The 19411-nt window shown below is 42.0% G+C and overlaps 1 protein-coding gene across 3 annotated transcripts in view; it reads left to right on the top strand.

The window, feature by feature from the left end:
* Gm26650 (predicted gene, 26650) overlaps positions 1-19411 on the top strand; it is a 180548-nt gene that overhangs the window by 75607 nt on the left and 85530 nt on the right. The window lies entirely within an intron of this gene.

Below are 19411 nucleotides of genomic sequence, written 5' to 3'. Positions count from 1 at the left end.
TCAACTCAAATTAGGGACAGGGGCAGTTCACAGACAGCTCAAATGTCAACTGTCTCTCCTGCTGCTCTCTGGGAAAAAGAAAATGAAAATTGCAACTAGCAAGTTTTTCAATCATCTTTTCTGAAATCATCTTTACTGGCAGTGGATACAGTTTCCTTCTAGTTGCAAACAGAGGAGTGACTGCATTTGCATGGATCATTTCCTCTCTCATGGACTTCAGACTCCTGCATCTCCTGGCCCTTAGTCTGTTAGACAGATGCATTCACACGTTTTGAAACCGAGAATTCAAAACACATACTTGATCCAGCATGCTCCCACGTCATACTAACTTCCAAGGCTAATATTCCACTGGAGCTACACCTATAAAGGTCACTAAGGATTGTGGAGAGAGCTAAGCCACTGGATGGTTTCCAACCCTCACTTTCTGTGACTTGACAGACTAGATTTGCATTCCTGAATCTCTCCTTTAAAGGGCCTTGGAATGTTGGGTCTTCTTTGTTTGTGACTATGCTTTGTTCAGTGGCCTCTTACCTGCTGCCTAAGTAGCCTGTCCTTCATTTACTTTGAATGAGGGTTAAGTGGGGTGAGTGAGCAGTCTACAAGTTCCTCCCTTGCTTTTAGTTAGCAGCCAGATGATAACACACAGATCTCCATCATTCTGACCATGCTGCCTTTACCTCAGCACTGGGATCACAGATGAACACTGGGGCTCACTCAAACCCAGCCCTTCATTCCTCTAGGCCAACTGAGCTATCCGAGACCAGAAGCGAACTGCTGTTTTTCAAGCATGTTGTTACATTTTTTGACTTTTCTTTTTCACTTGGGTGTCTGTGTCTGTGTGTGGGTTTGTGCACAGCAGTGTGAATTCTCATGGAGGCCAGAAGCATCCAGTACCCCTAGACCTGGAGTTAGGAAGCACCCAGTGTGGGTGCTCCAAAGCAAACTCCCTGCTTTCAGACTCCCAAACCCATCTGGCAGAATGAGCAACCCAACTCCAAAAAGTTGTGTTTCCTCTCTCTCTCTCTCTCTCTCTCTCTCTCTCTCTCTCTCTCTCTCTCTCTCTGTCCCTGTCTCTGTCTCAAACACACACATACGTCATTTTTTATAGAAAGAAAGACAGAAAGAAAGAAAGAAAGAAAGAAAGAAAGAAAGAAAGAAAGAAAGAAAGAAGGAAGGAAGGAAGGAAAGAAAGAAAAGACATTAAAACTGGAAAAGAAGAATGCAGCTTGCCCAGGGACCTGTGTATCTCCCAGAGCCAGTGTTATAATCCAGATTGCTTCATTAATGTGACTACATATACAGCTGTTTCTATGTTCTAAAAGTTGGTATCTCCCCAGTTCCCGTTGAAGTCCTAACTTGCATGAGCACCTAAGGAAGGGGTCTGGTTATGATAGCAGATTCTGTATAAATGGAACTGGTGTCTTGTAGGTGGAGGGGCTGGAGAGATGGCTCAGTGACTAAGAACACTCAGTGTTCTTCCTGAGGACCCACGTTCAGTGCCCAGTACCCACCTTGGGCAGCTCACAGCTACCTGTAACACCAGTTCCAAAAGATCCAATACCCTCTTCTGGCCTCAGGTACCTGCATGAACATGGTGCACAGATAGACAGGCAGGCACACACTCACATAAAACAATTCAAAACATAAAGCAAGAAACAGAATACCATCTCCATTGTCTTATAACATTAAATTCTGTCCTGAATAATAAAAGTGTTCTCTTTGCTCCTGAATGCACAGTATAACTAGTTCTGTTTTTCAACTCTTCCAAGTCATTCTGTTTTAAGGATGTCCTAAAAATACGGTTTGATCTCACTACTACCAGACCATCCTAAGAGCACTACTTTTACCATGACTGTTTTCATTCATTGTGTGTATTAATCAGACTAAAGGGCTCTAGGAAATCCTTGCTGCCACTGCCCCTCCCCCTCACCTTATTTCCTTCTCAGGGAACAGTACACTTTAGGAGATTGTGGGGTGTGTCCTCTGTTTCTCATTACCATCCACCTCCTAAGGCTTTGCCCTCATACAGAGGAGTGAAGTGATACAGAGTTTGGGGTGGGAGACAAAAAAAGCAAGGAGCAGCATTGCTTCACAGACCTCTACAGACAGTGGTGTGTGTGTGTGTGTGTGTGTGTGTGTGTGTGTGTGTGTGTGTGTGTGTGTGTCTGTGTGTGTGTCTGCATGTGTGTGTGTCTCTGTGTGTGTGTGTGTGTCTGTGTGTGTGTCTGTGTGTCTCTGTGTGTGTGTGTATGTGTGTGTCTGAGAATGTGCTTTTTACAGAGGAGGGAAGTGATATAGCCTCTCCTGTGGGAGACAAAAAAGGCAGGGAGGGGCATTGCTTCACAGAACTCTAGACACTGGTGTTTGTGTGTGTGTGTGTCTCTGTGTGTGTGTGTGTCTGTGTGTGTGTGTGTCTGTGTGTGTGTGTGTCTCTGTGTGTCTGTGTGTGTGTCTGAGAATGTGCTTTTCAATTTCTTTCACCAAAGGCCTCTGAGTCTTGTATTTTTATTTCCTCCTATGCCTACATCAAAATTTCAATGTCTACAGAATTCTACATGGAAAGTGATTAACACCAACCCTTCATAACAACCTTTTGGCACCTCGGACAAGCAATGAGATGTCTACTCTCAGTCCACTATGTTTCTGTCCATCAAGTTTTAATATTTTCATTTTGTGTTTGGACTAATGGTTTGAATCTAAGTGGATTTTAGTTTTAGGATTGTTTGTTTCTTCTTATGAAATTGATATTCATTTTACCCTGAAATATAAATCCTTCTCTAAATCTGAAAATGTTTTTTGGGTTTGGGGGGTGGATTTTTAATTAATCATTTTGTTTACATTTCAAATGATATCCCCCTTTAACTGTCCACAACCACCCCCACCCAACCCTCTTTCTCCTGCCTCCTCTTTGCCTATATGAGGGTGATCCCCCACTCCGCCACCTACTCCCACCCTTCCTTTAGCATCCCCCTACACTGGGTCATCAAACCTGCACAGGACCAAGGGCCTCTCCTCCCACTAATGCTGAACAAGGTCATCCTCTGCTACATATGTATCTGGAGCCATGGATCCCTCCTTGTATACTCTTTGGTTGATGGTTTAGTCTCTTGGAGCATGGGGTGGTCCAGTTAGTTGATATTGCTCTTCCTATGGGGATGCAACCCCCTTCAGCTCCTTCAGTCCTTCCCCCAGCTCTTTCACTGGTATCCTCATGCTCAGTTAGATGGTTGCCTATGAGTATCTGCATCTGTATTGGTCAGGGGACACTCATACCAGATTCCTGTCAGCAAGTGCTTCTTGGCATCAACAATAGTGTCTGGGTTTGGTGTCTCCAGATAACTAATATCAACAATCGGCAAATGGGACCTCAAAAAATTGCAAACATTTTGTATGGCAAAGAACCCTGTCAATGAAACAAAATGGCAACCAACAAATTGGGAAAAGATCTTTACCAATCCTATATACTATCAAAGGCTAATATCCAGTCTATACAAAGAACTCAAGAAGAACTCCAGAGAACCAAATAACCCTATTAAAATGGGGAACAGAGCTAAACAGAGATTGTCAACTGAGGAATACTGAATGACCATGAAGCACCTAAAGAAATGTTCAACATCCCTAGTCACCAGGGAAATGCAAACCACACAACCCTGAGATTCTACCTCACACCAGTCAGAATGGCTAAGATCAAAAATTCAGGTGACAGCAGATGCTGGCGAAGATACGGAGAAAGAGGAACACTCCTCCATTGCTGGTGGGACTGAAAGCTGGTCAAACCACTTCTGAAATCAATCTGGCGATTCCTCAGAAATTTGTAAATAGATCTACCTGAAGACCCAGCTATACCACTAATTGACATGTACCCAAAACATATGCCAACATATAACCAGGACACATGCTCCACTATGTTTATAGCAGCCTTATTTATAATAGCCAGGAGCTGGAAACAACCCAGATGTCCCTCAAGAGAAGACTGAAAATGTTTTAAATTCAACTGTTACTTATCTTCATTCCTGTTCCATGCAATTTTCTCTATTTTCAGTTTCTATAACTAGATTTGACACAGAGATTTTATACTATCCTCCAAATCTCGATCTTTCTTTCACCATTCTCCTGTTTGGTGGTGGTGTTGTTGTTGTTGCTGGTGATGGTGATGGTGATGATGATTTGTTTTGTTTTGTTTTGTTTGTGTCTGTGTGTGTTTTGCTAGTCTTGGATAATTTTCTCTGAAATATTATCCAATTCCCTAATTTTGTTTGCAACAATGTTCAGTTGCCAGTGCTGATTTTTTGTCCTTTTGAGGTAAGGTTTTGCTATGTAGTTCTGGTGATTGGCCTACCAGTCTCTACAGAGATGGGACTGGTTTCAAACTTGTAGTAATCTTCCTGTCTCTGTTTAGCCTGCTTCTTAATTTCTTAATATGACCACTGTCTTCTCATTTGTTAATCTCCCTACAACTTTCATCTCATTCTTTTAAAAAGCTGTTAGGTCGTTTTTAATATACTTTGTTTTTTATTTATCTTTTAAACCTGTATGTGGGCATGGGTGGACTGGCATGTATGTACAACAGGATCTTTCTACATAGCCCTGGCATCAGCAATAGTGTCTGGGTTTGGTGTTATTTCTAGCTCATAACTCAAGGTGTAAATTCTACAAATGACCTTATTTTCCTGTTGTCCTCATCTCACCTAATTATTAAGAGAGAAAAAAAAACTAAATGTCATTTTAAAATGAAAGACAGATTTTTTTAAAGCACAATATAGGGCTGGTGAGATGGCTCAGTGGGTAAAGGCATGGGCCACACAAGCCTAATGATGTCAGTTAAATAGATCACTAAATGCACATAAATGTGGAAGGAGAGAACTAAGGCTACAAAGTTGTACCCTGACCCCCACATGTACAGGATAGCATGTTCTTCTGCACACACACACACATTACTAATAGTAAAAAAAATGTTATTATTAAAAATAAAAAACTGTTAAATATTTTAACTACCTAAAGCCCAATGTGTAAAAAGTGTACATATGATAAAATAAGAATTTTTGAATTGGTAGGTTATGTCTCAACATGGCTACTGGTTATTAATGTGCAACAGGATTCCATAATTGCATGTATTTTTTTCCTTCCTTTTGGCTAAAGTATGGTAAGATTATGTATTTTTTTCTCCGCACAGTTGTTGTTGCTTGTAAGAGAAGAAAATGATTAATAATTACAAATGATTCATCTAACAAAGAGATCAGTATAGAAAACTATGAAAAAGTATTCCATGACTGCTGGGTGAGGTTGTTAACGATGCAGAGAAAAGAACAAACCAACATGAGGTCTGCTTTCCACAGAGAGAGGATGAAACAATTGAGTCTAAAATAAATATAAATTGTGACAGATTTAGTTGTAGTTCAAGAAATGGCACGTTCAGGGCAGGAGAGTCAGCAATAGGTTAAGAGCACTGGTTGTCTTCCAGGGGACCCAAGTTGGGTTCCTAGCACTCACACAATGGCTAACATTCATCTGCAACTCCAATTTCAGAGGATCTGACACCCTCTTCTGGCCTCTACGCATACAGCAAAGTCGTGGTGCAAAGACATATACTGTGGGCAAAATGCTCATACACCTAAAATAAACTTGAAAATAAATACGTTTTCTTTTAAAGAAATAGAAAATATGAGGTTCCCTCCAAATGTGCAGGGGAAAAGCCAGGGGCAGCATGGGAAGCTAGTTCTTATGATCCCCCGAGAATACTTCTAGCAGAGCCCCTCTATACAGTGGTAGGACCCAGCCACTTCAGATTCCAGCTTAGAGCTCCAAAGCCAAGACATGCAGTTGCCAAGAATCAACCCAGGTGCTCTCGGGATCAATAATTCTGTGATTATTCTCTCGGAATCAATTCTGGAGATTAATCACATAAGGAGCCTGAAGGCAGCTGTAGGTGACTCAGTAGCCAGCATGACATCTAGCAGGGAGGCAGGAATCCAGGAGACTAGAGAGGGCCTTTGAAACTTAAGGGCTGGGGAAGGCACTTCAGGAAAGGTCCCCAAGCAGTCCTGGGCTGCATAGTAATGGCAGTGGAAAAGGAAGACACAGCTCAACATTGGCAACTGTCCCTTAGGGGGACTTCTACTCACTGAAAAATGAGACTCTTACACCACAAAAGAGAAATTCAGTACAAGTCTGTATGAACCATAAATGGAGTTTACTGAGAACGACTGTGTGGGGGTTGGGGGGTGGTAGTTGTACATATCACGGGGCCGTCTTGGTTACTTTGCTACTGCTATGGAGAGAAAGCATGACCAAGGCAACGTATAGAAGAAGGCGTCTACAGGGGCTCCTGGGTGCAGAGTGCTAGTCCATGACTCTTATGGTGGGGAGCATAGCAGGAGACAGGTATCATACTGGAGTGGTAGCTGAGAGTTTACATCTGATCCACAGGCAGGAGAAAGGGAATGCTATGGGCTTTTGAAACTCCTCCATTAGGCTACACCTCTTAATCCTTCCCAAATATATGGGGGCTATTCGCATTCAGACCGCCACAGTGCCCATGGACTGCTCAAGAGAGAAGTTATTAAAGTCACATCTAATTTTCACACCTTTCCTGAGTCTTGGGATATCAGTAATGTTCGATCACGTCTGACTTAAAGAACTTCTCTTTAGTACATGAGGTTACTGTTGTGTCCGGCCAGCAGATGACAACATCGGTTCTAGCCTGGAAAGGCATTTTGGAAAGCTGGAAGAGAAGAGGGGCTAGGTGGCGAGATAAAGAAATGTAGCTAAGACAGTCATTCTGATCAAAGCTCAATTTTACTGTTCCACACGCAACTATAAAGCAGGGAAAGGGGGCCCCTATTCCCGCCAATTAATCTTGGGTTCCAATAGCAGAGTGACAATGTGCAGGGCTCCAAACAGCAAAGAAGCAGGTTCCAGCATTGGGCATGGCAGAATGATTGAGTGGGAAGCTCCACCCCTGAGCAAGCAGGTTTCAGGCTGGGGGAGGGGAGACTACAGGTTACAAAGTGGTATGTCAGGTATGTTGTCTGTGTTTAAAGACAGATAAAAGTTGCATAGACCAGAAAAGGTCAAAGGGATTCATAATGTTCTTAGGTTACAGTGTCAGCTCCTGTTTGGTGTGCCTGTATACCTGTGTGTGGGTGCATGTGTACAAATTTGTGTTCAAATTTGTGCTGAGGCAGGAGGACACCTCATATCCATCCAGAGACTTCACCTGGGGATCCATCCCATGAACAACCACAAAAACCAGACACTACAACAGATGCCAACAAGAGATTGCTGACAGGAGCCTGATATATCTGTCTACTGAGAGGCTCTGCCACTGCCTGACCAATACAGCAGTAGATGTTCACAGCCATCCATTGGTCAAAGCACAGGGTCCCCAGTGAAGGAGCTAGAGAAAGGAACTATGGAGCTGAAGGGTTTGCAGCCCCATAGAAGGAACAACAATATGAACTAACCAGTACCTCCAGAGATCCCTGGGACTAAACCACCAGCCAAAGAAAACACATGGTGAAACTCATGGATCTAGCTAAATATGTAGTAGAGGAAGGCCTGGTCGGTCATCACTGGGAGGAGATCCTTGGTCCTGTGAAGGTTCTGTGCCCCAGTAAAGGGGAATGCCAGGGCCAGGAAGAGGGAGTGGGTAGGTTGGGAAGCAGGGGTTGGGGGTAGGAAACAGGGGATCTTCAGAGAGGAAACAAGGAAAGGGTTTAACATTTGAAATGTATGTAAAGAAAATATCAAATAAAAAATCATTTGTTAAAATTTTATAGGATGATACCTAATTGCAGTCTTCATCGTTTTTGAATGATGTCTTTTGGCAGACACAGGTGAATCATAAAGTAATAAAATGAATGTTGAAGGACCCGTAGAGAAACCTGTCCCCAAACAGATTGTGGAATTTATTATCTCTACTTGCAGTTACCAGTGATTTTATATTTGAAGGAAAGCTGAAGCATACACTGCTGTGTTTTATGACAGGTTTTTATTCCCTTAGACTATGCTTTTAATTAATGAGAGTTATTACAGAAATACTGATGTATTTGCCATTAATGTGTTCAACATCATCATCCACAGAATTTTCACAGTAGCTAAATATTTGACAACAAGGATGCAGAATGGGTAAGTTTTCCAACATTAAGTTCCTATCCAGAGAGTTGGACACACTCTCCACAATGAATTTATAATGGACTTTGTAGTTCAGTCTGGCTCAGAAGAAACTATGGAGCCCAGGTCCCATGAAGAATGCAGAGATCCATCTGGGTCTGATATCTGTGGGATTTCATGATCACACCTGAAATAACAAGGTTTTTAAGAGTGAAGAGTTGGAGATCACTGTGTTAGTCATAAGAATAAATGCAATGTACTCAATTGTAACTAAAAGCTGACAGTCAATATGTACTGTATATAGCCTTATCAAAATATCAAATTAATTACAAGAACAAATAAACAACCAATTAATAACAAAACTTTGAATGAAAACAAGAAAAACCAAATAACTAAAGTAATCAAAACTCAAACCAAAATCAAACCAAAAAATTGTGCAAAGCAAAATTCTTAGTCTGCTTATTTTGTAGCACAGACTTATAGCCTGTGGCTGTCCTTGGCAACTAAGTAGAAAAGCAGTTCCTGCAGGTAAAAATCTTTGCAGGAGAAATTTAAGCAACACTCTCATTTTGGAGTGTGGGTCTGAAGGATATGGCCTCCCAAGTCAAAGCAGAACACAGGTTGTAGACTTGGACCCAAGGTTTTACAATTTTGTTGACTGATCTCCATGTAATTAGTCATGATGACCCATCAGGAAAAGATAAATTTGCACTCAGATTCTTCCTGGATGCCCAGCAGCTCTTGATGTGTCTCAGCATTTCTCTTAATCCCTTTAAATGTGCACTCTTCCTGGGCCAGAGGCTAGATGAAATTAAGGCCTGTTCATACCCAAGAAACCAAAATAAAGAGGAGCATACAGCCCATTACAGCCATGGTTATTAGGGATGAGAGGCAACAGTGGTGTATTTCCTGTGCACACACAGTGCTCCTCCTCCAGCACTTCTCTTTGAGGGAGATCATGTCGTGGTCTGTGCCATGTTCTGCTTTCTGCTGGACTATTTCAGACTTAGGGAAGGAAGAAACAAAGGCCTGGTAAGCATTTGTCAATTCAGCTGTCCCTCCCAGAACAGCTCTATTCAGCTGGACAAACCAAAATGACCTATGAGCTGAGATCATACCGTGCATCCCAAGTGTCATAGAACACCTGAGCTTGGAATTGTTTCTCACCTTTTAAAAACTGCTAGAATCAGTACTGTCAATGACACATTATACTGGAGTTTTAAAAAAACACCACATTTCCCCAGTTGTGCGGGTATATTATATTGAGTAATAACAATTGAACAATGTCTGAATGTGAGTCCAAGAGAGATGTGTGCAACCTAGAAAACCATGTGGATTCCTTATGGGGTGCCAGCATGCCCTGAACTGAAGTGAAGGCTATGATTATTTCTCCAGTGCAGGAACCTCACAAGGTTCCTCTTGTCAATCCCTCTATCTCCAAATAACCAGAGACAACATACAACACAAAACCCCATGGGTACTTCATAGGTCCTAGAATCTGTAAGAGTTTGCTAAATAAAAATATTCCCAAGGCTGAGCAATGAACCTTAAAAGTGATGGTCATGAAAAAAACAGAACACCCCTGTACATCTATGACTGTTGTAGGGCACACTCTCAAACACACCTATTTGTGTTTATGCAATACAAGCATATTGTATTGCAGTGCCCCGTTTAGTTTCCCGGTTAATACAAATATAAAAATCTCCCAGGAAACTTTAGAGGCATAAAAAACCAAATCTTGAATGGGAAAGGTACTTAGTGGGCAAAGCATATAGGCAGCGCAGTCAGTGATATGCTTTCCACTCATAAACCGGTCTGGGAATCAGGGTTCTTGTCCTATTATCCAATCTGGCTCAGCAAGTTCCCAAGGCTGTGTAGAATAGGTTTGTTTCCCAGCCTAGACTCACATGTTGGTGGTGGACCAGCCTCTTGTTCTTGCTCACTGTTTCAGACTTGTCCCAAAGTAAACAATTTCTTTCAATAGGATCTCCATTTTCCATCACCTAACTGATTTGGTGTCCAAAGGTATGAGCCCAGAGTAATAGGAACTGTCTATAACAGGATCCAAAGGAACCATTTTCTCCCCAGAATGTGATTGTGTCAGGGCTATTTTGAGTAAGAAAAGGCTGACTAGTTGGAGGACAAAAGCTTGCATGGATTATCTCATACTGAGTTCATGGAAGGGCTGCACCACACAGTACAGTTTCATTCTTCAGCAAATGGACATCAGGATAACTTCTCCTTCAGGGCTGCTCTGAGGACCACTGCAACCCTGAATACCCTAGACTCTGTGGATACCTCCTACTTGTTCTGGAAGGACTGGGTCATGAGGACTTCTTTTCTACTTTCAGAACATGGCTTCTAACAGACATAACCAATTTTATACTACCAGAACTGTCTGAAGGTCCTCATTTCTCCCAACCCCCACTGAGGCTGATTTTAACTCTGAGAAAATGATGTTGAAGAACAGTCCCGCTGAATGCTACACAGATAAGACAGTGTGAGTACTTTAGATTATCAAGACCCTCAATGGGCTCCTGTAACAGGCCTGGTTTGCTCCACAGCTATGGGAATTCTGCTGGATCCAAGTTCAGCTCCAAGCAACTCAATCTCTCAATGAGTAAAATCCAAGGCAAACTACAAGGCAAAGCTTTACTGAGCAGAGATAGCAGGAAATGTAATGGTGGCAGGCAATGAGGAAAACAACCTGGAATGCTTAGAAGACACAGTGAGCCACCTGACCTTCCAGTGGTCCTTCACAATTCACCAAGAGCAGAAAAGGGTCATAAACACAAGGATTTTATACAGCAATGTCCTCCTTACCTCCATATACCATATCCCTTACATTTGCTCTAAAGATTTCAATGAGAATCAATAGTTTTGTCTCTAGTCAGTTAAAAAATCTGATCCTACAAGAATTCTTGTGTCCTTTTATTCTTGGGTGTTAGGTGAGCATGCAGAATAATTGGAGTGCTGTATTTGATATTTCATAGGTGCAAACTAAAACCTCAGAGTGTATTTCTCATTAAATTTGACCTCTAGAGACACACACAGCTGCATTTATGCACAATCACTCACACACACACACACACACACACACACACACACACACACACACACACACACATTTGTATATACAAGCACCCATATCACAAACACAAAATTACCTAGTATTACACTAATACACAACTTTAGTAGAAACAAGCTGATCCAAACTTGGTCCAAACACACACAGACAAACACACACACCACACACAAAGAACAAAAACACACACACCACACAATACACACATAGAGATACACAAACACAAATCAATGAAAATATTACTGTCGCCTAGCAAATTTCCTGTTGCATAAGCAGCTACTGGGACCTCTGATGTGTATGAGTATAAGGTTCTTAGACTTAGGCAGTCTTTGTGGCCCTCATCTGTAATTAACTCCTCTTCAAAAAAAATTTTATGCAGATGCTTTCTGATCCTACGAGGAAGTTACAAGCTCTGCACAGATAACCTGGACTACACAATACCAAATTCCCAAAAAAGAGATTCCTAAGAAAAGCCTCCAGCAAGCCCCATGTTGACTCTCTCAGTAGCCCTCATTATACCTACACTGGTTCCTTGGTAGCATCAGAGGAAGACAGTGACTTTGGTCACTATCCTGGAACTTTTCAACCTATTACAGTTCATGTGATATTAAATCTTCCTCAATATCAGTCAGAAGAAAGCTGGTGAAATAATGTGCTGTGACATTTATGAAATGCAGCACTGTGCCAACTATGAGGAGGAATCTATCCTGAAACAAAGCCATGCCCACGATATAGTTAGCAAAACCCATTCGAGCAGAGGGATGCATGGTAGGATTCTGTGCATGTTCATGGTGGAGCCAATAAGACAAACACAAATCTCCCAGGGAGATAACTCTATGCAGGGAAAGTGAAGAAATCTAACACTTATTTTTAAAATAGCTGTATTGTTTATCAATTTGTTGAAATAAATGAGAGAGGGGGTGCTACCTAATAGTGAACAGAAGATGCAAAGACTACTGAACAGAACAAAATAGGAAATGTCAAGTTTATTGCGAGACCAATGCTCAAAGAAGTAATATAAAGAATAACTGGACAATTCAGATGTCATTGAATGGCCTCCCAACATACCGAGAGAGGCACAGGTCAGGAAAACAATTCATACACAAAAAGAAACACACAGACACACAGTCACAGACAAAGACACACACAGAAGCACACACAGACTTATTCACATAAAATCATAACTGAGCAGAAAACAACGAGGTATCTGTTATGGTTCAGGACCAAGATAATTCAGACTATGCAGAGGAGATGTTTCAAGGCAGACCCAACGACTCTGCGATTATTTTAGAGGAATAAAAAGCACTAGAGAAGCCAGGTCATAGTGGCTCACTACTTTAATCCCAGCACTTGGGAGGCAGAGGCAGACAGATTTCTAAATTCAAGGCCAGCCGGGTCTACAGAGTGAGTTCCAGGACAGCCAGTGCTGGACAGAGAATCCCTGTCACAGGGGATAGAAAAAAACATCTAACAGATGATCAAAGTCAGCTATTGGATGGGTCACGCGGCCCCTAATGGAGGAGCTAGAGAAATTACCCAAGGAGCTAAAGGGAACTGCAACCCTATAGGTGGAACAACAATATGAACTAACCAGTACCCAGAAGCTCTTGTCTTTACCTGCATATGTATTAAAAGATGGCCTAGTCGGCCATCACTGGAAAGAGAGGCCCATTGGACTTGCAAACTTTATATGCCCCAGTACAGAAGAACGCCAGGGCCAAAAAGGGGGAGTGGGTGGGTAGGGGATTGGGGGGGGGGTATGGGGACCTTTAGGATAGCATTGAAAATGTAAACGAGGAAAATACCTAATAAAAAATAAAATAAAATATCCGAAGAACAAAAAAAAATCACTAGAGAACACTCTTCTTGGTAGAATAGGGGGCATATATTAAGAAAATTTTTCATGAAGCCTCAGAAATCTCACACCAAACCTGAGCCTGTGAGAAGCCTTTCTGTCATCTCTGGTCATCCAGACAACTCCAGACTATCAGACCAGGAATGACCACTCCGACATCACTCAAAGAAAATGGGACTGACAATATACTACTCAGGACCTCTCAGTGTGAACCAAGATATATGAAGCCTGTAGAGGCCATTTTGAGATAGAGGGGAAAGGGGGGAATAGAAAAGCCGCCAAAAGACAGCAATGAAATCCACTTATTTGTCAATTACACAAGGCTGTCATCCCTGCAAACTATTTCCTACCTAGAATCTCACAAGATCCCTGTAAAGCAAATGAGCTACAGGCCTTTACTTCTTCCTTCAAAGCTCTTGCTATTCTCAAGAAGGGCTCCAACACAGCATCCTTCAAACTTAAGGCATGTAGTGTTGTTATGTGTAATCAACCTATCACCCTTAGTGATTCTAGCAGAGCAGGAACATTTGCATGCCAAACATGCAGTTTCTTGAACCAGGCTACCTCCACAGAGAGCCCTGTAGATGATCACATAAGCAAACACTTGGAGGAAACATAGGTGAGTGCCTGGAGAAGTTGGTGGACTGTTGCATTGGATTTTCTATGTTTATGGTTAGACATGAGAGCGATGTGCCTCTGATACACATCATCCTACCTGCTGCTCCTTGGCACTTGAGGCACAGATGTTCTTGCTGGCCTCCTCACAGAACCTCTTTTCTTCCCCACAGGACACTTGCGTTCCAGCCTGCTCCACCAGCAGCTTTCTGTTTTCATTCAGTAATATCCTTACTTTTTCGTTGAGTTGAGTGCATTCACGGAGGAGGTGGTCCTCCTTAATGCTGATCCACAAAGAAAAATTGGTGATTCCCAGCCAGATTCCATTGGCTTGCCACTCCTACAAGTCCCATGATCCCTGCAAGGGCCCTGATCTCCAGAAGCCCTAGAAGAGGACACAATATACATAGCAGAACCAAACAAAGACAAGTCAAATCAAGATACCACCCATATTCCAGAGGACTCCACAACCTTCTGAAAACCCTATCACCAAGAGTTTTCCCTCTGCATCACAGAAAAGGAAATGTTCCTCATGGTTGATTATAGGTCTGTGGTACCATAAAACCTTCAGCAGGGAGAAGTCTTATCCCCTCTCAGAGAGGTGAGCTGACCCAACAGATGTACACTCTTTCCATTTTTGTCGGGAATCCTAGATCTTTTAATCTGTGGTCAGAACCCTAGAGGTTCAGGGTTCCTGGATATGCGCAGCGTGGTGGAAAAGTTTTCTATGTAGAGGATCTTAAATTTGGAAGAATAAAGTTTGGAGGATCTTGGACACTCTTCACACTTAGGACAACTGTGTCCAAGAGGTACAAATAAAAGACCCTTGCCTCAGGGCAGGGTTCCTGGACAAAAAAACAGATAGCATAGAACCAGAGTCCTTGCTTTTGTTCAAAGTCCTAAAAGGACAGAAGCATTCCCTGCCTAGTTCTGGGGGTGTCAGTTGTGTCACTGACTCACCTGTAGGAATAGTTATCATTTAACAGTTCCTCGGAGAACTTCATGGAAGCAATTATGGACTGGGTCATTTTATCTATATCCAACATTGTCTTCTCATGTTGTGATTTAATGATGTTGAATTCAGTGTTCATCCTGTGTTAGGGCATGACCCAAGAAGCAAATAATCTGCTGAACTGAGGATTCAATAATCATGTGCAAACAGGCTGTATCATGGACTACCCAAGCCAATTGCATGCCACATCCTAGTTCCTTAAAACTGGGTCCCCTTGGTGCTAATTAAACTTACTATCCTGGGCAGAGGACAGCAGAGCCAGGGGACCAAATGGACCTAGCTGACCTTCAAGAGCTTCCTGGGCAAGCATGAAGGAATAGACTACTTCTATGACAATTTTCCAATACACTGTGCCACAGGCAAGGGTCCAATAGGTATCTGTAATAACTTTCCTCTTATTTTTAAGGCAGGGATTCTCATTCCTTGGTTCCTGTTGTTATTTGAATTCCCAGAGGACACAACTAGTATTTACAGGAGAAAGGCTTTATCACACCTCCTCCCCCAGGAGATTCCTGTGTGACACCAAGGAAACACCAGGAACAAACTTCCCTGGTGATCACTTTGGACCTCTATGGACTCAACACTAACACTACCTGCAAACTGTGCAACACACAAATCCTCAGACCCCATCAAAGGTCCCAGAGCCTCAGTCCTGAACAAAACACACACAGCTAAGTTCCCACACACAGACACAATTAGAATGCCAAATAAATCCAGGGAGGTACCATCTCTCAGAATATAATGAACAATATCAGAGTAAAGCCTTGAAGCCTGCAGGCATTGCATTCACACACTGAGAGGCAACAAGTGTGAGCAGGACCTTCCAGCTGTTGACAGCAACAATCAGATTGCAAGCATCCCAGGGTCAAGTACAAAAAAAGATGATAATAAACACACAGCACCTTGTTTATCCAACAATTAAACACCTGTTAGGGCTACTTAATTGAATGATGGGAGATCACACTCCATTCATAGAAGGAAATTGGGTTAACAGATGGCACAATACAGGAAACAAGGTACTGGGCATAATTCCTACCTGTAATTCAAATCCTCATACATGTAAACGATCAGGATTCCACACATTTCCTCCATGTCATTGATGATCTTCCTCTTATGCAATTTCAGTTCTCTAACTTTATTTATATTTGATATCTGATTAGTGATGTTGGAATTTTGGGTTGAAGTATTTCTAGCAGACCCTGCAGATAGATAAACACAAATGAGTTTGCATACTTGATGGCCCAGGGGAGGGGAGACCATTCAGAGTCCCAAGAAGAAGATGGATGGAGAGAAAAGGTAAAGACGGGGTGAATCCTTAAAAGAGCAGAAAAGCTATCTTTCAGCTGGTTTGCTAAGCTATGTTCCTCTTCCTAACCACCATTGTCAGACATATGCCATACTCCCTATTACAGGACCCTTTGCCCTGAAATCTATAATTTGCCTCAGACATAAAGATATGGGGAACATTGTCAGGTCATATCAGATGTGTTACAGGGAAATCCTGAAGTTCATAGTGCTTAGCACTATCAAGCACTAATTAATCCAAAGTGTCTGAGACCTCACCACATGACATGACCAGGGGAGCATCCTTCTCTGTTCTTTTCATCAGAGACTCAAGTTACCCACAGTAATCTGGAAGGTGAAGTGCTTCAACTCCCTTCCATGAAAGGAATAACACACTGATATTCCCATAGTGCCCACTCCTGGCATTCTTTGCCACTCAAAATGAAATTAAATAGCTCCCAGAAAAGTAGCTGCAGGTTTGTCAATTCCTGGCTCTGTCAAACTAATCATCAGAAATTCTTGACTCTTTGTCTGACATTGGCAAAGTCCAAGGCTTCAGCTTGTAAGACCTACTCCTGGACGGACCAGCTCAAGCCTACCTCTACCAGGAAGTTCCCCAACTCTGCCCAGGACTCACTGTGCCTTCTCCATAACCATTTCCTTCTTCCTTTTTCATGAGAAAGGATTCCCTCTTCCTTCTCTGTTGGTCTGGTGTCTCCTTCATCGCCATTCTCTTTCTGACATAGCCTGAGAAGCCGGGAAAACATTCCTGCTGGTGATCTCAGAGCAAACAGAAGTGATGAACCACAGGCAGTTGCTGTCACCACAACACAGGTGACAACACAGAAGATTCTAGTTCTCTCCTAGATAAAAGAGATTCTCCAAGGAAGGCATTACTGATAATGTCACTAGCAACTGCCATGATCTACCTGCTAACTAGTTCTCCCCAGCTTGGTCCTTTTCTGGGGTGCCTCTCCTGGAGCCTCTCATGGACCCGTGGGATCCCCTTTGGCAACCTCTCCTTCCAAAGCTGGAGAATTCTAACTGCTTCATTAGACGTCATGTGCTTTTGAGGGGGAACGTTGGTTAGGACTCTGACATGCTTAAGAGATTTTGTTAGCACCCAAATCTCTATGGACTGTGGATGTAGTAGATGTTTCACAACAATAAATATGCCACCTGAGCAATTCATGTGACATACACTCCAATTTCCCAGGGTTTTCCTGTCTCACAGAGGCAAATATCTTTCTCCTATAGGTTTAATTGTACAAAACTTGGACAATATTTTCTAACGGTTAATTCCTTGATAGTGGGCATTCTTTTCATATATATACATATATATCCATGAGTTTCTCAAAATCTCTGGTTTACAGTCCTATCTTTTACAAGGAAAACTCCCTATACTTTTGAACATATGGAATCATCTACAGGGCAAATATAAATGGTAAACTTGCTGTCCCATCTTCAAAACATTATCTTGCACATGCTCCCATTCTCAAATACAACCAGACAATTTAAGTGGGCATCAGAGAGCAAAAGTCATCCTGGACTGTACATTACTACATTGTAGCCCCATAGCAATCACTTCTCCAGTATCTGTCTTCCTGAATTGCGAAGTTGAGCAATGAGGGTGTTGCAGGTTGTAACATCATACTGTACTCAAAGCAAATATATAACTCAGAATATAGGGCAGGAAATGCAATGGCTGAGTTGAGATGAAACCTCAATTTTAATGTGTCTATAAGGTCACGATGCTGTCCCTTTGGCATTATCATCTCTGGCTTCTGTGTTCTTATGCTGGCTTTGCTAAACCTGTGCTAATATACCCCCTAACCTCACAGATTTAAGAGTGAAAAATCATGTATGTCTTCTTTGGGAAAACATCTGAAATTCACTACCTTCTTGAGCCACACAATATCAATATGCAGAGCTCAAAAATCAGGGGGAGATAGGTGATGCCTTCAAAGTTGAGGGCTTTTTCTTACAATTAGGGCACATATTTTTTTTCCAATGTGATTTTTCCTTTTCTCTTTCACTACGGGTGGCTTTATGTGTTTGCTGGCCTAAAGGCTCCTAGATCCAACAACAAGCAGCTTACTCTATACAGGCTCAATTTTACCAAGAAAAGGATTGTTGTAGAATCATGCCATGGCAGCCAGAAGTTCAACTACACTGTCTTAGGTCTAGCTGACCTGGTATAGGACTGATGACCTGAGCTTTCTGAAGAAAGGAAGCAACATGCAGTGTCACACAGCTCTCTCTGATGCAACTGCTAGAATTGGAATAGGGATGTTTGTTTGTTTGTTTGTTTATTATGAATACAAAAAAAATTTGCCAGAGTTGGTACATGCCAGTAATCTCAGCACTCAAAATGGTTTTAAACAATTGTTGTTTTTTGTATTCCTGTTGTTTTTATTGGTTTTGTTTTGAACTCTCCCAGCTATTTGCACTGGACCCAGAAAATTAAGCCCATGCTCTGTACAGTTCTATCATTCATGTTAATCAGTGATTTTATTCTTAGCAACCACTCCTCAGATGATCTCATTACTCACTTTCAAATAAGGAAAACAATTATACAGACATTGGTTAACTTGTATGATCGCAGGTAACCAATTCATCATGACAATAGATTTTTCACAACAATAAATATGCCACCTGAGTCAATTCATGTGACATATACTCCAATTTCCCAGGGTTTTCCTGTCTCACAGAGGCAAATATCCTTCTCCTATAGGTTTAATTATACAAAACCTGGACAATATTTTCTAATGGTGAATTCCTTGATAGTGGGCATTCTTTTCATAGAATAGAGTAGCATCCAAATCTTTGGAATACCCAAAATTCTAATTTTGAGATGACAGGCATCTGTGGAAGACTCATTATCTGGTATGGTAGAGGACCTGGAATGGCTGCCACCTGAAGGCCAAGACTGCCCCTCCAGTGCCTTTGAAGCCTGAGGCAGAGGTCAGCCACCAACAAAGGAACACTTGGCCATATCAGGCTCAGGACTGTACTTTGGATGAGCCCTGAGACCTGATTGAATGGAGGTCTCCAGAATTCTGGTAAAGCACAAACACTTAGATTTGAGGAGAATAATGGATCTTTGGGATGCACATCTTTCTTTTTTATTTATCTTTGCTATGTTCATAGTTTATGTCAAAAACAAAGGCACCCTACTTTACAACATCTAGTCTCTCTGTGTGTTAAAGTGATTGTCAGTGTACACACACTAGACTTATTAAATACTATATTTTGCCCAATTTTTTAAAATAAGTAAATATTTTTGTATTAATATCTTTTTACTTATTCACTTTACATTCTGCTTACTGCCCCCTGACACCCATATTCTTTCCCCAATATTGCTGGCCGTTTCTTTTCTGAAGGAATATGGGGCAGCTATCTCAGGTCATCCCTTCTTCTACCAAAGCTGAGTGACCCTGTCCTGGAG

The sequence above is a fragment of the Mus musculus genome, chromosome 14 (genome assembly GCF_000001635.26).
Source record: "Mus musculus strain C57BL/6J chromosome 14, GRCm38.p6 C57BL/6J".
In the NCBI taxonomy this organism is placed as follows: domain Eukaryota; kingdom Metazoa; phylum Chordata; class Mammalia; order Rodentia; family Muridae; genus Mus; species Mus musculus.
This window is presented reverse-complemented; position numbering and strand designations above follow the sequence as displayed.